Raw genomic sequence first — 22,804 nt, 5'->3', positions numbered from 1 at the left:
GTCGAAGGGGAACTAACACGCCTCCTCACACAGGCCGTCGACCGCCTCGGGCTCGAGTGGTCACCGCCCCTTGAGCAGGCACCCAACAGACTTGACGGCTGCTTTCTACAGAGCCGCGCAGCACCCGCTACCCGGGCCGCTCCCTTCCTGCCGGAACTCCACGCCGAGCTTTCCAAATCATGGAACGCGCCTTTCTCGGCCAGGGTCCGATCCCACGTCTCCACCTCTCTTGCTTCGGTGGACGGCGCCACTGAGAAGGGCTACGCTTCCATCCCTCCGGTTGAGGATGCGATAGCAGCACACCTTTGCCCGCCCTCCGCGAGATGCCGGTCTAAACCAGTGCTCCCGTCTAAGGCCTGCAGAACAACTTCCGCCTGTGTTGGCCGCGCCTATTCCGCCGCTGGCCAAGCTGCATCTGCTCTGCACTCTATGGCCGTCCTACAGATCCTCCAAGCGGACCTTCTGCGGGAGTGGGATGAGGAAAGCAGGCATCAAGAGGCGGTTGCAGACATACGGAGTGCTACAGACCTCGCCCTCCGTGCTGCCAAAGCTGCAGCCCAAGCTATAGGGAAGTGCATGGCCGCGCTGACTGTGACCGAGAGACATCTGTGGCTAATGCTAGCCGACATGGGAGAAGCAGAGCGCTCTACGTTCCTCAACGCACCGCTCTCTCCATCCGGTCTCTTCGGCTCCGCGGTGAGTGGTATCATTGACCGGTTTTCAGAGGTCCAAAAAGCCACACAAGCCATGAATCTCTTTCTGCCTCATCGCGCTAGCTCCTCTGCAGGCCTCCCACGTGAGCCTCCTGCACGAGCCTCTTCACAGTGCCCAGCTCAACAAAGCCAGACTTCTCAGCGTCGACAGGGCGGCCGCCATCGATCGCGCTCAGACAGCCGCCGCAGACCGCCACCCCCCCGCGGGCCTCAGACTAGAATTGCGCTGAAACCTGAACAACCGAAGTCCTCCTAGCTTTGTTGACAAAACGACGGATCAGTCCCGCTGCGGCTGGACCACCGTCAAAGCTTCGCCCCCTGTCAGTCCCCTTCATTCAGGCTACTACAGTGGTAGATTCAGCAGCCAACAAGCCGGTGTTAACGCCCGCTTGCCTGCGCTCAAACGCCGTTTTCACGGCGACCCAAATAAATCTGGTAAAGAGCAAGCATGCCATATGTGTAGAAAATGTGCCCACAACCCAGTGTTCAGGCCGCCCACATATCACTTAACAGACGTGACTCTTTCCCCATTCACCTCAATCGGGAAGTCACTCACAGAACAGCCTGTCCATGCTGTCTGCGAGCAGTCCAGCATAAGCACAGTAAGCGCGCTCACACATTCTGTTCAGTGCGCTGTGTGTGGCAATCAGAGCGATTTGGCCACACACCCTCTAACATTACGCTTCAAAGCGTGGGAAGATATTCCAGGGATATCCGAATGGGTGTTAAGCACAATAAAACAGGGCTATTTGCTACAGTTCGATCGCCGTCCTCCTCGCTTCAGAGCGTGGCTCGAAACTACTGTGAACACGGAAGCAGCGTGCATGCTTCGTTCAGAAATAGCAAACCTTATGTGCAAAAGGGCCATAGAGAGAGTGCCGCCTCCCCTGAGCGAGTCGGGGTTTTACAGCCGTTATTTTCTTGTCCCCAAGAAAGACGGCGGCCTCAGACCAATATTAGACCTCAGGGTTTTGAACAAAGCGCTTGCAAAAAGACCGTTCAAAATGCTTACAACCAGCAAACTCCTCGCGCATGTGCACCAGGGGGACTGGTTTATTTCTCTCGATCTGAAAGATGCATACTTTCAGATTCAGATAAATCCCCGTCACAGGCCATTCTTGAGATTCGCCTTCGACGGCCAGGTTTATCAATACACCGTCCTTCCGTTCGGCCTGTCCTTAGCACCCCGTACTTTCACAAAGTGCATGGATGCGGCGCTCGCACCCCTGCGGAGTCAGGGTTTGCGAATTCTGAACTATTTGGACGATTGGCTGATTTTGGCACAATCACATACGGAGCTTCTGTCTCACAGGACAGTTCTCCTCAGTCATCTGAACAGTTTGGGCCTTGCAGTCAATTGGACCAAGAGCTCACTACAGCCCAGTCAGACAATTTCCTTCCTTGGAATAGAACTAGACTCAGTGGCAATGACGGCTCGCTTATCTACACAGCGCGCGCCGTGTGCAGCGACTAGCCGCGTCATTTCAGATGAACAGCCTCACACCTCTGAAGAACTTTCAGAGAGTGCTAGGCTACAAGGCCTCAGCCGCAGCAGTACTTCAACTGGGTTTACTGCGCATGCGCCCGCTTCAGCATTGGCTAAACACCCGCGCGTCTCGCCGGGCTTGGGCCACAGGCGTCTCGCCGGGCTTGGGCCGCCAGCCAATCAGAGTGACTCAGACCTGTATTTCAGCTCTGCAGCCCTGGACAGTGGCCGAGTGGTATCAGCGGGGAGTGATGATGGGAGCTGTATCTCGCCGAAAAGTCATCTCGACAGACGCGTCCAACACGGGTTGGGGCGCGGTCTGCGAGGGCTCTCCGGTTTTTGGCCTATGGTCAGTTCAGGAAAAGCTCCTTCACATAAATTGTCTGGAAATGATAGCGGTCGAGTACGCGCTCGTGCGCTTCCTCCCGATCATTCAGGGTCACCACGTCCTGGTCCGCTCGGACAACAGGTCTGTGGTATCCTATCTAAACTGTCAGGGCGGTGTCAGATCCAGGAACCTCTTCCATCTGACGAAACGCATACTGAGTTGGTCCCAGCGCCACCTGCGCTCGCTGAGGGCGACGCACGTGCCAGGCCACCTGAACGACGGCCCAGACAGACTGTCCAGAGACAATATTCCCCCAGGGGAATGGTCCCTGCACGCTCAAACAGTCCAGACGTTATGGCGCATATTCGGCAGAGCAGAGATAGACCTCTTTGCGTCAGAAGAGAACTCTCACTGCCCAATATTTTTCTCGAAAGCGAGGACGCGCTGGCCCAGGACTGGCCCAACCGCCCGCTTTACGCCTTCCCTCCCGTCTCGCTATTGCCACAGGTAATGCAGAGGATATGGGAAACGCGCCACTCGGTGCTCCTCATAGCCCCGCGCTGGGAGAATCAAACATGGTTCCCGGAGCTTACGCGGCTGTCACTGACAGCGCCGTGGCCCATCCCAGTGAGAGCAGATCTCCTCTCGCAAGCTCGCGGAACGATCTGGCATCCCCACCCAGAGCGCTGGGCGCTACACGCGTGGGTGATCAACGACTACCCGTCGCTTTGCCAGAAGGAGTAATAAACACCATCATACACACTAGAGCCCCCTCGACGAGAAGAATCTATGCGTCAAAATGGTCTGTGTTTTCAAAATGGTGCACCGACAGAGACCTGGACCCACGGACATGTGGGGTGTTGCTGCTGCTCGTGTTTTTACAAGAGATGCTGGATAAGGGCAGATCCCCATCCACGCTCAAAGTGTACGTGGCAGCCGTCGCGGCGTTCGCTGAACGCCTGCACGGCCAGTCACAGGGTAAAAACGAGCTGGTCATCCGCTTCCTCAGGGGAGCTAGAAGGATGAACCCTCCGCGCCCCCATCGGTTCCTATCTGGGACCTTTCTATAGTTCTCGAAGCTATGAAAGCCCCCCCTTTCGAACCGCTTCAATCCGTGGATGTGAAACACCTCTCACTTAAAACCGTTTTTCTAACTGCCCTATCATCAGTTAAACGGGTGGGAGACCTTCACGCGCTATCTGTCAGCGCTGCGTGTCTTGAGTTTGGACCAAGTGACTCCAAGGTCATTTTAAAGCCTAGACACGGCTACGTCCCCAAGGTGGTCGGTACTCCTTTCAGAGCACAGATCATTTCCTTGTCGGCGCTACCAGCATCTGATAGCGAACGCGATGCCAATCTCCTTTGCCCAGTCAGAGCACTGAGATTGTATACTGCGCGCTCCGCATCTTTCAGAAGCTCCAAGCAGCTTTTCGTTTCGTTTGGAGGGCGCACCAAAGGTCTCGCCGCCTCTAAACAGACACTGTCCAGATGGATAGTGGACGCTATTGCTGCCGCGTACGAGTCAAAAGACCTACCATGCCCATTAGGCATTAAGGCTCACTCCACTAGAGGCATGGCCTCCTCGTGGGCATGGTCCAGCGGGATTTCCATTCACGACATATGTGTGGCAGCGGGCTGGGCTTCCCCCTCCACCTTTGTCAGATTTTACAATCTGGAAGTACCCGCTCTGCAGGCTAAACTGCTAGCGGTTTAATACGCTACAGCTCCCCTGGTGAGCTGCATTAATGGGACACAGTCCACACAGACCGGCACCGCCGCTCTGTCTATGTGCTTATGTACTACACACACACTGGCCCGCACTCTTGCCGGCCAAATATTAATTCCCCACTCACAAGGGCTCCCCCGGGTCCCCCTTAATTCCCTGGGGCTCATGCAGTGGATGCTTGGCGCGCACGGCGTTGACAAAGGGTTCCCGTAGCGTAAGCTAGCTTACGCAATACGAGAGAACCTCTCGTAAGAGAACGAATCGGTTACTAACATAACCTCGGTTCTCTCTAGATGAGGGAACGAGTATTGCGTAACCGGCCGTGCTCGCGCCACGAGCGATTTTTCGCTTCATTCAATGAAAACCAGGGTTCCAGCCTACCAACTACGCTTATATGCACTCTAGTCACGCCCTTTTTGGCGGGTTTTGATGCAGTGAGCGCGCGGACGCCTCTCATTGGATGCGAGTTCGCCCAAGCTCGTCTATAGGCTGCTGCAGTTGCCGCAGAGCAACCAATGAGCTCGCTAGCTAGCCCGCTCAAGGTCTGCAGCTGCCGCACTGCGTTGACAATGGATACAAAATTAAGGATAATTTTTTGGCTTCAGTATCTCAGAAAAGATGAATCTTTCCCGTAGCGTAAGCTAGCTTACGCAATACTCGTTCCCTCATCTAGAGAGAACCGAGGTTACGTTAGTAACCGATTCGTTTTCATGACCTTAAAACTATATTATTGTAATGCATAATTGGGAGGATGTAAAAGCAAGTTCAATAAATACATTTCAATTGGTTCAAAATGCATCTGCCTGAATGCTGACTAGAACCAAGAAATATTATCATTTTAAGCCCAATTTTATTGTCGTTACATTGGCTACCTGTTAAATGTTGTATTCATTTTAACATTCTATTAAGTACTTACAAAGCTTTGAATGGTCTAGCTCCACAGTACTTAGGTGACCTTATGACATTCTATATTCTGTCATATTCATTCGATCACAAAATACTGGCTTGTTAATAATTTCAAGAATATCAAAATACACAAAAGGAGGTAGATCCTTTTCATACATGGCTCCTAAACTATGGAACAGACTGCCAGATCCAGCTCCATTCCTGCTTGGTGTCGGACTCCACTGCTATGCCTCGGTGAGAGGTGACGACAACCTAAAGCTGGCGCTAACCACTTGACTTCAGAGGATGAACTGATGCCAACTACAACTGTATGACATTGGATACGTCATATGCCACTGCCTGAACCTTGGATTTAGGATGGACCACACCGAACCTCACAAAAATGACCTGCAGGATGAACTGCAAATCACCTCAATAATCTCTGCCTTCCTCACCTTGGTCTATTGATGGACTACACACTTGAAACAGAATACACAGACTATCATAATTTTACTGCCAACAAAACCTTCATCAGCCAACTAACAAAGGACAATGCATCTATCTAAACTTCTGCAGTTAATCCAGAATGGACTTCAAAGACATTAGTCATTAATCTTAAAGTTCATAAAAAAAACATTTATTTTTAGTTTTAAAACACTGGACCATAACGTCGGCTTTATTTACAAATGTAAAACTATAAATTGCACTGCACACAAATAACTAATATTGCCATTATATTCATGTTGTTTTGCCAGAGGGGAACAGGCCCTCACGGTGAGCCTGGTTTCTCCCAAGGTTATCTTTCTCCATTCGCCAACATCTTATGGAGTTTTGTGTTCCTTGCCACAGACGCCTTTAGCTTGCTCACATGGGTTCTAAATACAATTATTATTTCATTATTTAATTTCTATACACATTTTACAATCATATTTAATCAAACTAAACAATGATTCTTGTAAGACATTATAGATATAGACAGTTCAATGAAGGGTGAGAAAGGAAGACACAGGGAACTTGGGATTTCAACTCAAAGGTAGAACTTTAATTAAACCAACAAGTGGCTTTTCAGCAATGCATTCATCAGATCAGGTCACACTTTTAACACAGTCTTTTCTCTCAAGTAGCTCTCTCTCTTTATCGCTCTCCCCAGTTCTTACTGCAATCAGAAATAGGTGTTTGACATTATAGCGCTCAGGTTTGTGCACCCTTACTGCATTCTCTCTCTCCGGACAAATGCTTGACCATGCCCCCGCCACACATAGTTTCATTTTTTGTTTTGGTTAATGCATGATTTCCTGTAAAGCTGCTTTGAAATGACATGTGTTGTGAAAAGCGCTATACAAATAAAAATTACTTGACTTGGACACAAATATTACATTTCTGAGAACATGACACAATTGTTTAAACTAGATTTTTTCAAGACTTCTCATTATTATACTTAAACACTCCTTCAGGTATGGTTATGGGAAAGGATGAATGATATGCTTCAGGTAGGCTTTTATTTATTTGCCTTCCACACTCTCTGTGTGTACTTCACAGTGTGTTTCTTATTTCAAACATTTCAGTGTAACAAAACTCTCAGTCAACATAAACTTCTTGAAATCTTCATAATACTAAAAACATTAGAACACTCAAAATAAGACACGACAGTCGCTTCACTCTTGTGTCCCTCACTCTCTGGTGTGTTTCGGCTGCTTTTGAGGCCTCTCCCCTTCTATCACTGTAAAAAGAAACAGCTGTTAGAGATCATGTCACCAGCTTGACAAGCCACACAACTCCCTCTCTCCCGCAAACAGACACATGACCATGCCCACATCACCACATACCCCCACTGCCCAACTCAGGCTGGGTCAACATCTGGCCTGCCATCCGATGCATCCATCTGCAAAAAAAGAGAGAGAAGTTTTGAGCATGTAAGAACAGTCCCCCACAAAGTGCCAATTTCACTTTTCGAAAAGCCTGTTGGCACGAATCCGTCCACTGGACCGGATCGGGGGCCCCCTTTCTGTTGAAATCAGTCTGCGTGCTGGTGACTTCAGAGAAACTATCCACAAACCTTCGGTAGTAGCCAGCCAGCCCCAGAAACTGTCTCACCTCCTTTTTTTGTCTTGGGCGCTGGGCAGGCCGCGATTGCTGTGGTTTTGTTCATTTGGGGACAAACCTGCCCATGGCCCATGTGAAACTCCAGATACCGAACTTCCACCCATCCAATTTCACACTTCTTTGGGTTGGTTGGTAGCCCCACCCGTCGCAGCGATCTCATGATGGCTCTCAGATGTTGCATTTACTGCCACAAATCGTTATTATAAATTATGATATTATCTAGATAAGTGGCGGCATATGCCTTTGTCATACGGCATATGTGTCCTGTGAATTTGTCCATGAGATGGCAGGGGCCCCGAACAGAAGGGTCATAAATTGATGTAAACAGAATGGTGTGGAAAATGCCGTTTTTCTCGGGAGATTGGAGTTAATTTGAATAAAATTGAGCTGCGACCAACCGATAAAGAAAAACGTAAATCCGGGGCATTGGGTTCATGTCAAATTTGGACACAACGTTCAATTTTCGATAGTCCACACAGAATCGGACCGTCCCGTCACTCTTAGGTACCAGAACCACAGGGTTGGCCCAATCGCTGTGCAACACTTCTATTAAGCCCATCTCGAGCATTGTCTCAAATTCTTCCTGAAAAACCTTTTTTTGTGTTCATGTAGGCGATAGGGGCGGCTACAAACCACCACCCCCATGGTGGTATCAATTCTTGCAAATTGGCTAACTCTGAGATGCGACGGTGAGATGTGGTCTCCAATGAATGAATTAGAATGAATTAGATTTTATTCACCTCCGGCCTGAGCTCCACCCTCTCAGGGACTACTGTCGCTAAGGTCACAGGGACTGCCTCCCTGCTTGATTTTAGGAGATTGAGGTGGTAAACTTGACGTGATCCGCCCCATCCATTCGCTTAACCTCATAATTGAGATCTCCAAATCACTCTGTGACCTCAAAGGGCCTTTGCCACTTGGCGAGTAATTTAGAGCTTGAGGTGGACAGTAATACAAGCACTTATTCTCATAGTCGAGTACCCCTTTCATACAGTTGGCTTTGACATTCCTGAGCTTAGAGCAAATTCCCATGTGTTATTTGACCCAAAGTGTGGAGTTTTTCTCTAAGATAAAGAACATACTGAATTTACTGTTTGAAGGTCCCTTCAAAGCTGCCCATACAGCAGCTCGGATGGGGAAAACCCTGTGGAGGCTTGTGGGACCTCTCGCATCCTTGTGTACAAACTTATGAATCATATTTTTCAGGGCTTTATTAAATCGTTCCAACAACCCATCTGTTTGTGTGTGGTAAACACTGGTGTGAATCTATTTAATACCTAATCATTTGTGCAGTTTGCATGGTATTCGTGACATATATCTAGTGCCTTGATCAGTGAGGATTTCTTTTGGAATCCCCACTTCGGAAATTATTATGAAGAGTGCCTCTGAAACACTATGTGCTGAGATGTCGTGCATGGGCTCTATTTCCGAATATCCCGTTGCATAGTACACCTGAACTAATGCAAAGTTATTCCTGCATGCAGAAAATATGTGGGATGGGTCCTGTGAAACAATGCCTTGTGTGTGACGTGCGATGCTATGGCTGGTGAGGCGGTGCTTGGGACTGGGCACAGGTCCACCCAGGAATAGGAGTGGCAGAAGTGGGGTTTGGTTGTAGGAGAAAGAGAAGAAGACAGAGAGAGAGAGATTCCGAATCACTGCATCCCGGAAACGCCATCAAGTAGTCCTCGGCCAGCTGGATCTCTTCCTCTACTGGATTCCCCCCCCCACACACACTTTTTTATCTTTGACTACACCATCCCCCTTGAATGTTTTTTACAAATCGATCGCTACATATTCATATATTTATACAAATTAAGTTCTTGTGAATATGTAAAGGACCAATGGCATACACACGGTTAACTTGTGATGACAGACTTTCAAAAGAGAAACTGTAATTATTGCTATGGTTACAGAGCAGCAGTGGGAATAAGATATATTTGTTTCTGCACTTTTGATGTTGTTTAGGCTTTTGAGAGCAACAACTGTGAAGGTATTCTAAATTCTAGGGAAGCATTATATAGAGAACAGAAAATATGAAATATGCAAAGCTCTCCTTATATTGAAATACTTAAAAATGACATTTTGTACACATCCAATCTGCCAAAACTATTTACATTAACAGAGCTGTTCATGTTCAGCTGTTATAAATTATAAACGCAGTCATATACAAACATCTGCTGGTCATGTGAGAAGTGTAGCATGATAGCTAATATGGCAGAGATCATAGATTTAAAGACGCGCATTCGAACATTAGTGAAGATTTATAGAATTTTACACAGTCACTAGATGTTGTGTCGGATGTGGTTAGTGTAGCAAATCATTCTCAAAGCTCGTAGACCCTCTGTAGAGAAGTAGAGCCTCTGTAGAAAGTCTTTGACAGTTAGAGAAAACAAGAGACACTTTGGAAGAGGTGTGTGAGCTCGCAAAAAACAATGTCAAACACTGTAATCTGCTCTGATAAAACATGTTGACAAGAATTACAGTATGTTATCGTCACTTGCTGGCTGCCTAAGTCATGTCCAGAGAATAGCATTGGTTTTATAGGTAATTACAATAGATTATGGGGCATACCTGGACAGTTGAAGAGAGGCAGGGCAGAGGTCAGGAAGCAGATAGACTGTCTGGTTACACTGACATATATTCATATGACAGAGACCAACACTATTCTGATGTGCATTTCTTAGGAATCAAATCAATGACCTCTGCATTGCAAAAAGATAAGCTACAGGAACAACTGTATAGTACCTTACTCCTCAAAAGGCTTTATACCTAATATACCACAACATCTCAGAGAAATCCTTAAATGCATAGATGTTTCATCAAACATTATTACATACTTTAGTATGACCCACAGATATCTATCAAACATGGATCTACAAAATGCCCAGATAGAGTGACCCCCCTCAAAAAAAAAAAAACGATTCAAGACAATTAGAAAATAATAGCATAGAATACATTCTGATGTATTTCAATGTGGTATTTTTCATTTATCAAAAAGATGATGCAATAAATCTAGATTAATTTTCCAATCCACCCTGAAATTCCATGAGATGCAACTAGCTATCAAACAAAAATTGAGCTACACTTATCACATAAGCTACACACTATTTTCAAGGCAAAATAGATGCACAATTTACAGAATTTCAATAGTACAACCATATGACAATAGCCAAATCATACTGTTCATGTGTTACACTTGCTATAGTTTACTTCTCTTTGCTTCTTCGTGAAATAGCATTGCCAAATGTAATCAAGTCAATTACTGAACAAAAGCACCACCTTGAGTAAGAATTACCATGGATAAGATGTATGCGTACACGCATATGGAATACTGATAATTTCCCATGACACACAGAAAATCAATGTTATACAGTAGTCATTTATATGGATATTTGTATAGTACTGTTATGACTTCTGGAAGTAGGAGAAGGCAGACGGGAGTGTGGATCCAAAAGCGGGCTTTATTGGGACAGAAAGAACAGAATAAACAAAACACTGCAACAAAGCAAATATCCACGATGGGAAAAAGGGTGAACTAAACACTAGAAAATGCCGAGGAAATCCTCGAACGAGTCAAACAGGCAGGGGCACGAGAACAGCAGGGTAACCTCGGACGGACCGACAGATAGCAGGGTAACCTCGGACGGACCGACAGATAGCAGGGTAACCTCGGACGGACCGACAGATAGCAGGGTAACCACGGATGAGTAGACAGAATGACAGGGAACACGAACAGAGAGCGTTCTACCAGACATCAGAGGAGACACGGAACGTTAACGATCGACAGGGGAAGGAGAAAACAGCGGGGTTTAAATGGACAGACACGGTGATAACAAAATTACGAACAGGTGTGGAAAATAAAGCTGTGACGGGGCCGGAAAGGACGGGAAGAAGGGAAGTGTAGTTTCTTGACAGAGACAGTGAAACACGGGCGGACAACCAGGAAGACATGACAGGAAGCGTGAGCGGTGAGACAGAAAACACGGAGCGGACAAGGGAGCGTGATGTGGACGTGACTAGTGACGGTGAAACAGAAAACACGGTACGGACGACAAGGGATCATAACAAGTACTCAACTATCTTGTAATAAACAAATAAATATACAGGATACATTCTGTGATCGTAATATAGCTATGAAATAATCATCAAAATATGATTTCTGAAAGCACAAAAAAGCAACACGTTTACATATCTTAGGTCTTTAATGACCCTATATATGTTTGGTGATTAATCAGTTCATAAAAAAATATGTTTTGCACTTTTGTCATTTTTTTATTTGATTTTAATTTTTTACATTATTCAGTAGACAAAGGTTGACGGATATCAAAGATGTGTGGGCATAACACATGTATAAGGTACAGGGGGTGGAATGAGATCCTGCGTCAATAAAGACAAGAGGTATTCATTTAATCAAAGTACACAACGATCACTCTAAGACTTTATAGATATTATAGTTTCATTTTTTGCTAATGCATGATTTTCTGAAAAGCTGCTTTGAAACAATGTGTGTTGTGAAAAGCGCTACACAAATAAAAATAAATGTATCTATATATATCATGGGTCTGTTGAATGCTTGATTCTGATTGGCTGATAGGTGTTCAAAGGTGTAGTAAACGCACAGCTATGAAGTCAAGTCTTGACCGCATAATGGTTCCATATCACCTCGCTAAATGTATTTTGTTTCTTTTGCAGTACAGGCTACCACAACAAAATAACCCAATAAAACAAAGACACTTGCTAAATACATTGGATAAGAATGACAAACAATGTCTATAAGATCCTACATTTATTACAATTTTGGTTGAAAAGTGCCTTTGCACTCCCTCTCTTTCGCTTTGGTCTCACACCCACTCACACGCTCGGACACACATACAGGCAAGTACACACTCTCTCTCACACACACACACACACACACACACAGAGAGAGAGACTCGAGTTGCGACCAACAAACAGAGCCGCATTCCAGTTACTTGGTCAATACAACAGTTTCTATATTATTCTAAATCACTTTTAATATGTGCGATTGTTTGAATGTATTTCACCCATATTGGAAAGCACCCTCACGCTCCCTTTTCCCCTCTCTTTCGATCTCACACAAACTCTCTCACACCCTGTGACTCAGTGGGGTTGTAAAAAGCAGCGGACACTAGCTGATGTTGAGAAATATTCTGAAACTTACATCTTGGCAATTTGAAACGATGTTATTGCTGAGCAGCATCAAGCACAGGCATTCCACATGCAATCTCTGTTTTCTTTCTTTCTCGCTCACACACACACACACACACACACACACACACACACGCACACACAGAGACACACACACAGAGACACACACACACACACACACACACACACTACCTTGTTTTTGTTACTCCAATGCTGAAAAGCAGTGCATTCTCCGTTGCTAGTTCTACAGTAACGTTTTCGAACTAGCAATGAAGCCATGGGCTGAATCAAAGCTAGATGCTGCATCTGTGGCAGAGGAAAGTAGTTCCACTAACAAGAGCATTTTAGGGTTGAAATCCAAAAATGTCTTGATATAATCCCTTAACGATGTCCTAAATTGTGGTAACCATGGTATAAGTGTAATAATTCATTCGAGTGCATTGAATTATTGAAACAATTATGCACACCCGAGGTGTAATTAGTACTCTGCTGTGCGTCAAGGCTGCATTACCACCTCAGGGTGTGCATTGTTTTTCAATAGTTCAATGATACATCGTCAGTGATTCCTTACATATATATATATATATATATATATATATATATATATATATATATATATATATATATTAGGGCTGTCAAGTCGAATAACATTTTTAATCGAATTAATTACATGGTGTCACGATTAATTAATATACTAATAAATATTTGCAGAGAAAGCCCCTCATAGAACAATAATTCAATATATAATGATGAAATAATTATACATAGATTAACAAATGATATATACATATATAAAATAAAACAATATTCAGATAATTACAATGCATTACATTCTTGTGGCAGAAGAGTTAATCATTGATAAGACCATTCAAAAACCGGTACTACACAATACTACAGATACATTTTACAATAATGCAGAGACATTATATTCATTACATAGTGTAATGGTTTTCAATGCTTTGGAGGTGTTGGAGGTACAAAGAGTATTTAAATAATATTAATTTTTATAATACAATAAGTATTTACAAAAAAGTGCAAATAGGGGATTTATAGACATAAATGTACACTTATGTACAACAAAATTGGCAAGTAAAATAAACAGATTCATCAGAAAATATTAACTTAAGTTATCAAAATTGTGAAAACCAAATAAAACGTCTTTATGAAGCAAAGAAAAACTAGTTAAAATAGGGGTACGTACAAACAAACAAAAATTTCTCCAAAATACTACAGCATGGACACATTCCCAAAAAAGGTGAGGGGCAGATTCATCTACAACATTACAGAAGGAGCAAAGTGGATCTATTTCAGGGAGCATGTTTCTTAACTAAAGATTGACTGGGTAAAAACAGTGTAATAGTTTAAAGGACACCTCCTTAACCTTGTTGGTAATTAAATATTTGTGAGGTAAAGACCATACGACCTGCGTCAGACAGGTCTTGCGTCAGACAGGTCTCGTGTTTTGGGTGTGCTGCGTCATAAAAATTTAATGTTTAGGTACTGTGTCAAGTTAAATATAGTTTAATACTCAATCTTTAAACACATCTTGAGATCCCTTGGTTCACATTTGCGCTCCTTCAAGTGTTTTGAACGCAAGAACGTAACGCACGCTTGTGTTGTGTGTCCACTGAAAGGTTGTTAATGTTTTGTTCACTGTAATAAACTGTGTGTTGCTCACACAGCTGAAATTTCACTTACTGCCCTCTGGAGTAAACAGGTGGTACTACAAGCTTGCATTTCTCAGGAATTTCTCAGGAAAGCATTGCCATTAATTGTGTTAAATTAATTTTTTGAACGCGTTAATTTTTGTAAAATTAATCACACTTTATTAACGCGTTAAATCGACAATAAATAATATATATATATATACACACACACACAACTACAGGACTAAATTCATATACTAAACATGTTAGTAGTTCTTCTTGTTTGTAGCTTGCAGTGTACTGCTATTTCAAAGGGTAGCTTGACTGTAGTGTAAATTGTGAGTAACTTGGAGAAAATACAGATTCATAGGAGCTTCCCCAACACTAAATATTTATTCCATAATGTGAATACAGAATGTACACTGTTAAATTGAGCTTTGTAAACCAGATGCAACTGATCGCTCTGCATATTCTCTTTCTATGGCCCTTTACTTACTGAGCTGGACATCCCGTTGCTGGAGCCAGAGAAAAAAAGATGCAGAGGTCTGTGGAGAAGCCAGCCGTAACAACCCTGAAGGCATGGCGCTGTTCCAAACCCTACACTGCTTAAGTGTGAGCCTGGGGGAGAGTGCTCGAGGTGTGTAATCTACGATTTCAACTCTCCCTTCACATGCCAAAGCTATATCACAAATATGATTACATATGCCCTGTTCCAACCACTGCCATGGATTGCATTAGATCTTAAATGGTCAAAATGCACCCTACACTTGAAATATATTGACACAAACACGTACAAACATTCAGGGCTTTAAAGAGCCCTCCTGCTGTGCCCCTCCCCTTCAAAGCTATAGTGAATTCACATAAACCAAAAACACTGATCCTTCACAAAAGCACTGGGCAGAGGGAAAGGTCATCCACAACAGGCTGGTAAAATGCATACCATCATGGCTTTCCCTCTAATATCATAAATCCGCCTCTCATTCCGACCTAACCTATGTACCTTTCCTCTAATGCAGTGGTTCCCAACCCAGTTCCTGGAAGCAAAATCATGCATTAACAGAAAATTAAACTGTAATATCTATTCTTAAGTCTTAGAGTCATCATTGTGCAGTTTGATTAAATATGATTGTAAATTGTGTATAAAAATAAATCATTACACTATAAATGTAATGATTGTAAAATAAGAGGAGACAGCTAAAATATGATGTAAGGATATCTGTCCTCAGCCAATCAGCTACTGCTTAAAAAAAGTTTTTTTTTGTTATTGTTAAAAAATATTGTCAGATGTACTTATACTGCAAGAGTGAAAACTGTGCTTTCACATGTTCAGACCTAGCTTTTATATATTTTTTCACCCACATTACTAAGTCCAGTATGTTAAGGTACAAACAGACATAAAACATACAATTTTATCCCACCCAGCACCTCAAATCCCACCCAGCAAAACAAACTGTGTTAATAATCTCTGCAGAAACAACCTTTCACATCATGTGTGAAAGCCTCATCATCCCAGGCTGGGGCTTTGGAAAAATAAATAAATAAAAAAACAAAATAAAGGGGGAAGAGAGGGTAGAGAATTAGAAAGTGAGAAAGAGAGAGTAGTAGAACAGAGACAGAAAATGGACAGACCGCTGTTCGACAAATATTTTGAGATGTGGTGCGGTTTTCATTGCTGACATCAACATAAATTTGTACAATGGGGCCCAAGATGATCAGCATGTTTCATTTCTGTGAAAGAAGAAGAGAGAGAAGAAGAAGGTTGTAGAAGATATGAGAGAGGTTTCGAGGCTGGGAGTGGAATGAGAGGTGGAAAAGAACAACCTTTGCCCCTCTGAACTGTGTTCTGTCTCCCTCAGAGAAGCACTGGGTCATCTGTTCACAACCCTCGGCCTTACCTTCTCACACCACAGTGCCAGCCTTCTGTAGTCATGTCATCTGCCAAATCTGCAAAATCCACTTCAAACCACAGTCCTGACCACAGGACACACATACTACGTGCAGAAAGAAAAAAAGGAAAAACACCCACAACTCCACAGGAAGTATTGGTTCACTTTCTGAGTGGCTCTAACTACACATTCACACTGGCAAATAAATACATACACACACACACACACACACACACACACACACACACACACACACACATATATATATATATATATATATATATATATATATATATATATATATATATATATTATAGCTTAATAACATCATGACTTTCAGCTGAAGGATAGTGTTGAACAAAATTATATTTATTTAACCAAGTGAACAGATGAGGCACTATCATTATTTAGTGATAGTTGACCTTATCAGTCTTAGAGTCAAAAGTAATGCTGTATGTCCTTATAATGATTTCAGAGTTATGGTATATTCAGCAATCAACACTGTAATAACTATATAAGTACAGTATACTGTACATTCATATATGCAATATATTTATTGAAGGAATGCTTCAGGTGTAATACAAGATTGATTAGCTCTATTACCACTAAAAATAACTTAGACTTAGACTTATTTAAATCAATTTATACAAAAAATATCACATTTGCAGTAATGATGTTACCATAGCAGTCTATGGGGCAAGGCATTGCACAGAGATAAATGTTAAATACTGTTTGAAAGTATAGACACAAGACTTAAACATTGTACTGTTAAAAGTTAACTCTTATCATGACTATGTAAAGCCAGTAACGTTTGCATAATATATGCAAGGATCCCTTGTAAGTGCATTACTTTAAGTCAAAGCATTACTATTACTAAGCATTACTATTACAAGTCAAATTATCTGTGTAAAGCCCAAATTATAATTCTGTTTTGATGCAAACTCTTTTTGCAGGAAACCGATCCTTCTCATTCAGCCAGCATGGGAGGTGGGTGCGCTAACAAGGATGCTAAAGGCTAGTCTCTAGTGCACCTCAATTCAGGGAATGAGGTTTACACATACCATACTGCTATCACGTGCCAGCTGGCTCCCATTACACTCACCCCCCTAAACCTCACTCAAATCCAGGTCACGGCACCACTGTAACCGGTCCTGCTGGAATTCGAACTGGCCTCAGCCATCTTGGGAGGCAGGCATGCTAATGAGGAGGCTAAAGGCTACAGCCTCTATTGTCAGTCGCTAGTGCACCTTTTGAGGCGAGGGGAGTGAGGATTACACATACTGCACAGGACTGTTTTTCTTCAGAAATTTAGGCCCATAAAGATGTTTTTTTTTTATTTCTTCAGACACACGATATACAATTGCATCTCCTGACCTCCTCACACATGCGCTCTTGACATTCAACACCGAATGCTGTTGTTTCTCCTGATGTTTAGAGGTGATTACATCCTCTTCTAGAATTACATTGTGACAGCAAAGGCTAAATTGCGAGTTTTGCAACCTTGTGGACACATTATTTAGTGCAAATAATTCCAGGCACGTGCACTTTCCATGCATTCAGTGTACATGCCATAAGTGTTCAGTGATCAAGCACCCTGCCAGTGATGAAATTTACGTCATGTGTCCTGTACACAAGTGTCTGAACACGAACGCAAAGTGTACTTTGGGCTTAAGTCTAGGGTGGTCAAAGGCATGCCTCAGAAGCTGCTGATAGGGCTTAATTTATTTTAAACCCATAATATCCCTTTACTGTAGCATCATCAGCAAATTCATAGCATTTATGGCAATTTGGTTAGATTTTCAAAAACAATTATGTTCCTACTACCACAAGCTAAGGATAGATTTTATTGAGATGATATCACATTTACTATTCAGTGTTTCTCTCTGGCCAAAACTCTCTCTCAAGTCTGAGTGGAGAATGTTTCTAACACTGTGTCCACACACATTATTTATTCAGCCATCTTGTCCAAGTCCCTGGACATTTCCTAGGTCAGGACTTCCTGGGCAGCAGTGCTGAGTCAGCCACCAATCAAACAGCCCCATTGGGGCTTGCCATGTTCACAGGCATGCTTCCTGTTTTTGTCAGCACTTGTCAGGAGCCACCTGGCCAGTGCCGACCAAAAAGGGTCAGTTTCCTTGGAGATCTGTCCCAGAAGGGAGTTCAGTGGGTTGGGAAGAGGGGGAAAGCAACCCAGAATGACACCCAACACACCCATAATGCCACTCATGAAGTGTAACCTCCTTAGCTACAGCATAGACGAGACAACAGCATAGACGGCTTGATCCAATTAGTGCCAACAATACCAATCCAATACAAACTGTAAACAAGCTTAATTTGTACTATAGCAAGTACATACTCAATAGTATCCCTGTACTGGTCACATCTCCAAGAATCAAGACTGAAACAAGTCAGGCTTTCATTCACAGTTGCATCAGTCAATCACTCACAAAGCCTTGATTTCACCACAAAAGCGCAGAGAGAAACGGTGCAGTAAAAAACACAGTAATTAGCCCAGGTTGTGGCAGCGGATAATAACTGTTCTTGCTCTGGGTCACCCTACTCCTATGTGCATGCACAGAATTGTGGTTTAAGTGCCTGCTGCCCAGAGCGGTCTGAACCTTTTCCACTTCACCTACTCCTAAAAGATGCCCCACAATGGCCTCCGACTTTAATGAGTTTGGCTTCTCGCTTGGACACTAGCACGGCAAACAGGTGTGACTGGGATTGGAGGCATGGGGAGAATGTGAAGAGGTCTCCGACCAGCATTGCAATCTTAAATTCTTTCAGGGAGAAGGTGAAAGACTCTGCAGCTGGACGGGTTGAATGAAGCATGCCACACTCCACCAAACTCTCTAATGAGTGAGACCTTGGCACAGGCTATTCAAACGACAAAACAAAAAGCCACTGTAGAGATAAAATAAGAAAGAAAAGAAGAAAGACAAGCCACCCTGGTCATTATAGGGATGTTCTGATGTTAAGACATTGTGATGGCTTGTTCAGGATGTATGCACTGCTTGTTGCAATTAAAAAGCTTTTTGGGGGATTTTCTGGGAGAAGAAACTGTTCCTGCTCACTCAACCACTGAGGAGCATATCAGTGAGTCTGAACCAAGTCAAGAGACAATGGGCATAAATGAATGGATGGGGTGCCTATTTTCAGGGAACTCTAATGGACTTGATGCACACTAGATGAGTGTGTGTTGGAGTAGCAGACATGACAGGTTGGCCAAATGCAAAATGTTTATTGAAATACATTTATGTACGTTTTGATAGACACTGAAATAATATCAAAGTATTGAGTCTCCAGTCTTCAGATGATTCAAAAACATTTCAACATCTTTGAAGTTGTGCGCACAAAGTGTTCATGATTTAGATGCTGCCAATATATTGGTTTTGTACATTTCAGTGTCTTATGTAAAAATGAATGTGTGGCCTATACTTTATGCAAAAATATAACTCTGGACCACTTGAATTGTATAGTATTTCCATTAGATATATATTTATAGTGATACGACACCCACAGTAAAATTTTTGTAAGAATAAAGCTTTTCTCATCCACACAAGGATCAACATTAGCCTTCTGTCTGCTGATGAAGAACTGGAAATTCAGTTTCACTTTTATTCTATTGTGCATGCAGTGCTCCGTGAACAAATAAGCACAGGTTGAAGGGAGGAAAGGCTTCTCTCTACCTTACAAAGACCTCCTTAGTGGCTATGGAGACCAAACAAACAGTGAATTAGCATTATGCTACACAGCTCAGGACTTAAAGAACATGAAAGCCAGCAAAGCCCTGGTGAGGTGGCCTTCAGCAGTCAACAGCTAGGAAAATCGATGGGAGGTGGGCAACCAGGGCAAGACTACTTGAGTCAGTGTTCATTCCTTAAAAGAAGAAAAGTTGGACCACACAGATCTCGCACACAGACAGAGAACCTCCCTCTCCCTAAAACGTTATGTTGTAACACTACGTCATTGAGAAAAAGAATTAACTGCATTTAATAAAAACAAATAGTTATGGCTCTAAAATCTTATTGGATAGGCCATGTTCAAAGCTATTGTAAAATAACTCATTCAGGCACAGCGGTGACCAAAGATCAATTAAATTCAGTAATGTGCAAAGAAGTTCCAGTTTTTGGAAGATTCATTTTCAGAAAGTTATTATTCATAAATGTATTTGTTTATTATTTATGATAAAAAAAGGTTTGTATATTTGATCATATTACTGTTTATATAAACAATAAGCCACTAGAGTGTAAGCAATGCAATGCAACTATGTTCGCCATACATCCCAGGAATTACTTTTCCTGGGATTTATGGCTGCCCCATCCATTAATAACAGCTTTTGTTTTTTGGCAAAATCTGCATTGCATTGTGACAGGTTCACAAAACAATCGACGCTGAAATGTGGCGCACAAACTGTTCGGATCAGAGACATTTTAAAAATAAACTTCAGCACGTCCTTCTAACATTGAGAGTCTTCAGAAACTTATGCAGAGCAGAAAGTGCCACACACAGCCAGGAACAGAACAAGGTTTGACAGACTTTGCCTCATAGTACTCCTATTATTATGTCTTCTGATTTTTAGGAAAAATAGAATTGACTTACTTGTTACATCACTGTGACTGGGCATGCCAATTTTCTGAACACTGAATAGATGTCATTGAAGTATAAATGTGGATGATCATGTCTTCAGATGTATCTGTCTTACGTCAGATAGTTGTGGAAGTGCAGAATTGAATTTTTTAATTTTTGCTGTGTATTTTCTATCAATGGTCTTAATGGCCAGTAAAAAAAATATTCATTGTTGTTATCTGTTACAAATTGCAAATAAATGTGCCTCACTGTGATTAAATGTCTCCAGTTAATCCTTTATTAGCTGCTGGTCACAAGTGGAGGATGTGAAGAATGTATCTTGAGCTCAAACTCTTCCCTCTACTGAACTGCAAATAAGCAGATTTGAGTTTTTTGACAGTTCTCCGCTCTACAGTTGCATGGCCCAGCTATTGAGACAAGTGCACAGCATAGGAATGAGGGACACCCACTGACATGCCTACTGCACCAAACATTTCTACACCTTCTTGCGGCAGATCCCGTCAAAATGACCTTAATCAATCATGTTAACAGACCACAGACACCAGTCATGTCAACACTACAGGCCACATATAAGACGGGCTATTATTCAAAAGTTACCATTACTGTCTAGATGGTTGGATTGAATCATTTTGTGTGTGTGTGTGTGTGTGTGTGTGTGTGTGTGTGTGTGTGTGTGTGTGTGTGTGTGTTACATGCTTGGCCATTACCACAGAACAAAAATCCTGAGGGGAGCTTTGATCACAGCATGGTAAAGGCTACACAAAATTGCTGAGTGAGACCAGATTGAGGTATTGGTGGGAAGGGCAGAGGGCTGCAGTGGCTTTAAAATACAGTAGGTATGTGCCCAACTACATATTGCCATCAATCAGTTGGTGTGTTGCTTGAATGACTAGTTGACGAATCAGTTCTTAAGAAAGATCTGAATAATTATGCTGGAACCACACACATTACTTAGGGGGCATTCACACAGAACAAGCTCTTATGTTTAAACAGCTGGATTTAGACTAGTTTTAACTTTACATGTGTTCTTCAAAAACTAAACAGTCATGAGGCAAGATGCTCACAAATCAGCGCTGGCCATGATGCCAAAGATGTCCAAAAGAATTCAGAGGATAAATGGGGATGAATTTAAAGGCACAATATTTTACCATGCAAACTGTCTAACAGCTAAAGTACATCTCACTGTCATTATGCTAATTACAAGATTATTCCAGGGTTCAATAAATGTTAAGCTCATGTTCTTTAGAAAAGAAAGTCGAGGTTAAAGTGAGGCACTTACAATGGAAGTGAATGGGGCCAACTTTTAGAGGGCTTAAAAGCTGAAATGTGAAGATTATAATTTCATAAAAGCACTTAGATTAATTATTTTTTTTAAACTTGTGTATTATTGGAGGGGTAACATTTTTAAACTGTAATTTGTACAGTCATTTTAGGGTTCGGTGACGTTACATCATCATGTATAAATCATCAAGTTGTAAAATTGGCTATAACTGCCTTTCCCCTTCTGTCGCTCTCTCCACGCTGTGTCGGAGAAGCGACACTAGGGGTCTCTCTTGAGCGCCGATATTCACCTCTGACCTATTGAAAAGGGCCAATGAGAGTTGGCAGTCAGTATTTGCATACCCCGCCCCCGCATACGGGTATTTAAGCGGGGCAAATACGGAAGTTTAGTCAGAAAATTTCTTCGGAGCCGATGGTCTGTTTGCAGTCTACTGCGAGAATACACACCCTGAACGTTCCTGTATCTCTGACGATCTGCTTGCTGTTGGATTTGACGGCGCACAACAGCGGCTTTCTCTGTACTTTGCACGGCGTGCATTGTTGCCCCTGAGCGCTTCGACAGCGCAGACACACACACACACACTGTGTATTAAAAGAGTGATTTCCTTTAAAAGAGCAAATTTCTCTAAAAGAGCAAACACAGCGGCGTTGAACGACCTTTTAAGGACGCGTCTTTTTCAAGATGCCTTTCCGCCCCTGTGTCGTTCCTGGATGCGGTAGAAGTCTCTCCGCTTCAGACGGCCACAGGCGCTGTCTCGTGTGTTTGGGCCGCGATCACACCGAGGCGGCGTTTGTGGATGGTTCATGTTCTCACTGCGAGAACATGACCATGACCACGTTGCGGTCGCGGCTTGCTTTTCAATAGAAAGCAAGCCACCCCAGACACACCCCGCATTGCTCCTTCTTCCCACGGGATTGAGGACGATGCGGTTAGCGCTGGGGGCGATTTGGGGGCAGCAGCGGGTGCGGTTTCGCCGGGTAGCCCCCCACG

The 22,804-nt window shown here is 43.2% G+C and overlaps 1 long non-coding RNA gene across 1 annotated transcript; it reads right to left on the bottom strand.

The window, feature by feature from the left end:
* Positions 1-6,217: 6,217 nt before the first annotated feature.
* LOC127658674 (uncharacterized) lies at positions 6,218-12,575 on the bottom strand. The gene is made up of 3 exons (XR_007972441.1): positions 12,424-12,575; positions 6,965-7,020; positions 6,218-6,858 (listed from the first exon to the last, which is right to left on the bottom strand). It is a non-coding gene; the product is annotated as an uncharacterized LOC127658674 (long non-coding RNA).
* Positions 12,576-22,804: the final 10,229 nt, after the last annotated feature.

This window comes from Xyrauchen texanus, chromosome 18 (genome assembly GCF_025860055.1).
Source record: "Xyrauchen texanus isolate HMW12.3.18 chromosome 18, RBS_HiC_50CHRs, whole genome shotgun sequence".
Taxonomy (NCBI): domain Eukaryota; kingdom Metazoa; phylum Chordata; class Actinopteri; order Cypriniformes; family Catostomidae; genus Xyrauchen; species Xyrauchen texanus.
Note: the sequence above shows the minus strand (reverse complement) of the source record. Positions and strands in the feature narration are given on the sequence as shown.